This window comes from Mya arenaria, chromosome 2 (genome assembly GCF_026914265.1).
Source record: "Mya arenaria isolate MELC-2E11 chromosome 2, ASM2691426v1".
NCBI classification, from domain to species: domain Eukaryota; kingdom Metazoa; phylum Mollusca; class Bivalvia; order Myida; family Myidae; genus Mya; species Mya arenaria.
The window spans coordinates 1,537,070-1,543,818 of record NC_069123.1 but is presented as its reverse complement, the minus strand read 5'-3'; positions in this window follow the sequence as shown (position 1 = coordinate 1,543,818).

Genomic DNA, 6,749 nt, shown 5'->3' with positions numbered 1-6,749 from the left:
ATAAACATGTCACGTAAGCCATGCAGTGCTTTCATCTGCCACAAGTATGTATATTTTTTAAATCCACAATAGAAATAAAAAATGGGGGTGGGGGAGATGTATATATGAATGAGCTTTTTGGTCAGGTTGATGGGAACTTAAGAGTAAGCTAGTTGATCCGTCATTTTTTTAGGAAAGTTTTTATACCCGTCGAATATTCAAGGTAATGAATGTTGGAATACGACAGAACTTTCAAAATAAAAGACAGTTTAAATCATTAGCTATGTATCACGTGATCAATGGCCAATTGATTTGAATGGTTTGCAGCTTATTGTAAAAGGACAATTCTGTAAATATATACATTGTATTTCATTCAACAATTTTTGGAAAGGTAAATTGTTTACCACCAACCACCAAACAATTCTTCATATTTTAAAAAGAAATTGACATGGTAACATTTTAAAGTTAAATTTTGAATATCAGTATTTATACGGTATTAGTATAATCAAGAAAGAACAAACATTTCCATTGTTTGAAGCCGACATGCTCCAAATGTATCATATTGAAAATACCAAGATATAAAAACAATTGACATTTTTCGCTTGTTTCCATAATTTATGGTTCACAGCAATATGAAATGAAGCGCACGCAATGATCATACTTTAATGAGGTTGTATACATACGATATTCATGTTTCAAACAATGCTTACATGTGCTCGGTCTGTTTACAACCATTTAGAATGACACTCGTCTAAATGTCGCCTCTGATTACTCGGAGCTTTAAGAAATCCTTCCCGTGTACAATAAAATCCATAAATTTAGCGGCATATCATCTAAACATTCTCGTACCGCAGAGCGATGATGCTATGCATACAACAAACTTATCATTATCAAACCTCTGATGAAAGAGAATGCATCTAAACTGAGGAGCGTGTCGCAGTTTTTTAATCTTGCTCCATACTGTAAAAAAGTGAACAACCAGAAAATGATGCAAACCCCGGTACAAGTAGCCAAATTAAATTCATTGACTATATTTCCCAAAAATGAATCCTTGGGCATTGAACAAGCCAGTTTATATTACCAAGATAACTAACTACAAAGACCCTCTTGTACAGAGATACATGCTTACATAATGAAAGACACAGAACGTCATAAAACAACAAAGAAAGACTGTCATCTGCTGTTTCTAATGTTAATATATTACAATTTAAAGAACACTGCAAATATAAGCTGCAACCATACACGCCTGCCGAAGAAATATGTTTTGCCTTTGTTATTTACGGAAATAAAAACAAGTCACTATTTAATTGTACGTTTTAAAATAACTACTACAAAGTTGTTATTTTCCCATTCTACACACAATTTAAACTGTTTAATAAACAAATAACACTACAGAATGAACCTTAAAGGGGCAATATACAAGGTGAAGCAAAACATCATTTAAATGCATTATTATGTCTAACTCGTTTGATTTTGATGTTCAACACCAAAACTAATTATAAATACTAAGGTCTAAAAAAATTTTTGTTTGGTTAGGGTTACATCCTTTTCAAAAATAGGTAGGGTAGGTAGGCTTTTTATTTTTTTTTATTTTTTTTTTTATTAGGCTGTATATAAGAATATCATTTTCATCATTGGAGAATGGTGTTAAAGTTATCTTCTGTATAAGCATTTAAGATTTAAACTACATATTGAAAAGCATTTTTTTTTTAGTTTTTTTTTAGTTTTTTTTTTTCAAACTGACTATAAAAACGGTAGGGTCGGCGCCTATTCCGTAGGTAGGGTCGGGTAGCCCGAACCAAATAAAAAAATTTAGGCCTAAGTATATGATTTTGTTTTAGCCTTTATTGATCATATGTTTTTTTATCATTAAACAAATGAGTTTCACATAATAATGCATTACAATGACTACATCAACCTATATTATGCCCCTTTAATTGGATACATTCAATTTGGATCTTTCTATAAGAAACACTTCTAGTGTTTCGAGCAGATATCGATCGCTAGACAAGCAGCTGTTGTGAGCAGACTCGGTGCGCATCCTCCGAAACTAAAGATGGTGCACAACACGGAGCCGACGGTGATGAGTGTGCACAGGTTGGACATATTAGCGCAGCTCTTTGGCCAATTTATCTTGCCACGTTTACCCTTCGGCCTTCTATTCTTCCTTCGCCTCCTCCTCGACATAAAATTCGTCCCCTGTCGGTCCTTAGTGGTACCAAATTGATCGAGGTTCTCCATTGCTTCCAACGTACGATTGGCCGAGATGTTGCAGGCGGGATAGTGATCGTTACAGATATCCGCATCCCCGAAGCTAAGCCCGTTCTTGACACTGTCTGTCAAGCGATGTAAATGTGTTTTGTTCTTCAAAATTTGCTGCAATTCAGCGAATTCGTCTTTATCGAAATCGTTGTCGCTGTTTGTTAGTACGCGATGAAACGACTCCAGTGGACCATCTATCGTTGTTTCAGAGTCAGAGCTTTCAAGGACACAAACTATCTTCTCAAAGCACTGGTTTTCGTTTTCTTCTGATATGCTTTTATCCAACAGTTCCGCGTAATCCGAGAATTTCTCGATTTTATCCAACATACTTTCGTTTGCCATACCTATGGCGATAGCAGAAGTCAGGAAAATGATTGCGTAAGACAGCATCATTTTGTCAGTCTAAAAGGCAAAAACAAAATTTACTTATTAAATGTCATTTATCATTTATACCAAATATACCTCAAATAAGGTTGGCATCATAAAGGGTTCAATGTCTAAAGTAAAAAAAATCACTTGAACGGATTTCAGTTGAAGTATGGAACAAAAATGCACATCTGAAGTGTATTTTCGGTCATTTGTTTTACATATTAATAATCATTAAGCAACATCCAGCTTTTCATGGGGTCATCAGTCATAATACTTGAACATTATAGCCAATGGCTTAATGAACATCGGATATCTTAATTACTAGTAAATACTATGTGTTTCGAAAACTTGTCAAATGTATTCTTGAATTGATTTTATATTTCCCTTTCAAAACTACATAAAATGCATTTAATATCATAGAAACATTATGATTGAATTAAAATTTATGATTGCATACACCTGCGAGGTCATTTTATCACCGAGGGTAACGACATGGAGAATTTTAGTTGCACGTAAAACAACTGTCATAAACAACGCTGGATGATTTCCATGCACAATTTAATACATTGTCAAACTGACCATTAAAACTTCTAGTTTCGAAATGTATATTCTAATAAGTCTACTCAAAGATAGCAAATAAAAAATACACGTAAGTAATGGCCTACATTACAACAATTCAATACAATTTCGAAACTCCTGTATACCTTACAAATTCAACTTAATAATAAAATAATGCTCTTACCTTCAGAAACAGTTATGTTTTTGGTAAACGCTGTTCCTTTTGTATTGTGAACTGATTTTCTTTCAGACCAAGATGCTGGTAAATATACTAGCAAAGGTCTATTAAACCAATCGGCAGAGCTCCTCGGCGATATCTCTTGAGTGCCATTTCATTCACGGCACGATATAAACACCATTTAACATGCATCATACATCACCATAAAGCTTCCTATGCAGGTGAATGAGCTGATTGTGATTACAGCAAACGGTCTGGGTCAACATCGCATTAAATAGGTTTCACCTAAATATTAAGTAAAATACTTGTTATTAAGGTTAAACCTACTAATTATTTTGGAGGAAACTACTAATGAATTAATAGTAGGTTACTGTTTCTAAGGGTTCAGACAAATTCATATGAAGGTTTGAAAACAATTACGATTTTTGACCATTTTGAACATAAAATTTCTTTTACTGTCACTTAGGCTATTAGTACAAACTATTAATAGCTACCTGTTATAGCTGAATATAGAAAATATGGGTTTGGCCTAGATCCCACTTGATTCAGGTTCCGCATTTGGTCAATCGGAAACGGCATAACATAGTGAGACTGGGCGTAGAAGACTCGGTCCAGATTCACAGCCTAGTGGTAGATCGCATGTTTCGGTCGCGGTTTTAATCGCCCATGTCGTATCGTACAAAGTTAAAATATTTACCCCCCCCCCCCCCCCCCCCCCTTACACTGGAAAGTTGTATATATCCTTATAAATAGCACGTTGAAGAATCATGAGATATATTTGCAAAGAGCTAGGAAATCGTACTCGGACCTCATCGTATCTCACTCGCTTGCTTCAACTCTTCTAATATCTGGATTTGCCTGGGAATTGCAGTCATTATGCACTTATACACGTTATAATGCGACCAACGGTCTTTATAAACTTTAAGAAACAAACTATTCGATTTATTTAACGAGGACATTAAGGACAACATTTATCTTGAAACAATTGGAGTTTTCTTTTTCGTTTGAAAGCGCATTCCCGATATTTGAACAGGTGAAATCAACAAAAATCCAGGACCTAAATAGAAAAAACTAATATTGATCTATCTGATTAGTACGTAATTTTGTTGAATGTGGGTCGAAATTGTTAACATTTTTTTCTGTTTTAATTTGAATGCATAACTAAGTGGTTATGTATGTACCCTTCTATCAACAATGGTTGAAATATCAATTAAACAGTGTTACAGCTTATGCCACCTTTGTATTGTGAAAACCAGTATAGCAGAAAAATCTTCAAATGCTAAAAACAATAGAAGGAACAGCTCGCCAAAATTTAAACGTGTTCCGGCCCGGTTCTTCCACACGAATCCAAGCTATGAAAACAGAACTCATGCAGAAAAAAGCGCAATGGGCCAGGAAGCCCCCTCATAGATTAAACGTTGCTAAGCGAAACAAACTGAATACCTTAAATGGACACAGTAGACATTGTTTGTGAGAAATTACAAACCATGTATGACGTTCACGCACCATATAATACCACAGACGATAAAAAAGCGAACTACTTGTGATCATTCTCTGAACCTTTGTGACCCTTTCGAAACTATACATTTATATCTAGTTCTCACGATTGAAGACAAGTACATTCATTGTAGATCAGACAATGATTCATCCTTCTTTCCAACACGGTTGAAACCTTTTGCAAAGAAAGAAGGGTTCATTCACATACATATGACACATCTACACCTTGCAACAAACAGAATTAACGCAGCCTATGCAAACACCATCTTACTGTGTCAGAAATAGGCAAACATAAATCAGTTTATATAGCCTATTCCATCTAACTTGCCACTGAATTAATGGGTTTCCTATAATCAGCATTCATGAACATTGGCTTTTAACTGGCGACGGATTTGATATTATCATAATACTGTTGTAATTTAATTTTATTATATTATTAATTAATTATAATTATTTAGCTCTGTACATTCCTGGGGGTTTATCAGTACCATCATCGACGAAGCTCGTAACCAGGACCCTCTTGATCCCGAGTCCGATACGCTTACCACATGCGACCGACAACCATGCATATCATTAATCAGAATCATTTCCCTAATATTCGCTCCACAGCGTTACGTTATGGTAGACAACGTTATGAAATAAAGGGCACGCCATGTTCAGATTTTAATGAGATCGCAAACATGCTATCAACATATCTCAAACAATGCTGGCATGTTCATTTTTGATCTGTGTCGTCAAAAAGTCTGTTTACAACCATTAAGTATTACACGCGGCAAAACGTCGCCACTGTGTTTTTTTAGCCTTAATAAAACCTGCCCTTGAACCCACTATAATAAGGAACTGGTTATATCATTGATACCGTGTCCCACACTCTTAACATGTAAACAACAAAAAAATGATGCAAACCTAGCAGCCCAAACTTAAAAAACAACAGGACACGAAGACCCTCCTGTTTAGGAACCCATTGTTAAGCCCAGCAGACACTAAAATAGAGACACCTACACAAAAGAAAGACATACCAAACTGTATTTTATATTGTTACGTTTACCGCCTTGGTTCAATTAGAATTAAACTAGTCTATATTCGGTAGGTCATCTGTTGTGTGTTACACAGATGTTCATATTCTTTACCTCAAATGGTAACATGTTCTACCTATAGTAGAAGGTAATCAGCCATTCGATGAATAAACATTGCAAATGTAAGCGAGAAAAGATTTACAGCACTCAAACATTTTTTTCTGTCAAAAACTTTGATTGCCTTTAGCATATTATGTTATTAACTGAAATAGAAATCAGTCAATATTGAATAATACATGTTAAGTGTTGTTATTTTGATATCACACAATTCCAATTTTTAATGTAGTGCCTTCAATTAAAATAAGTTGTAGATAGAATACAACATTTGATACATGTTGTAATTGTTTTAAAATTGGAACACGACTTGGTAAATGGAGATTCGTGAAGGCGCACCACACGCCTTAAAATTGACCCCCCCATGACGCTTAAAGCATGTGTATTTTTTCCGCCACCTAGATTTTCTTCAGTTCCGACCCCAGATGGGCCCCCAGCGTTCAATCCTGGTGAGCACCCGAACTTGTTGCAGATGTCGGTCGTAAGACACAACCAGCAGTTAGGAGCAAACTCGGTGAGCATGCTCCGCCAGTCACAAGGGTACACAAAAAGCTGAAGATGGTAACGGCTGTTTTGGTTTAACCAAAAGGATGAATGAATATCGAAAACAGTGGTTCTTATGTAGGATACTGTGTTTTTTAAAGAGAAAGGTGCAGAAAACACGGTATTTCTACCTTATGAGACAATAGTAGATCACATAAAATCTTTTAACACTCACCGGTCATTGAATATTTGTGAATTTTCAGCTAATAAATACATCATTACAATATAGTTAT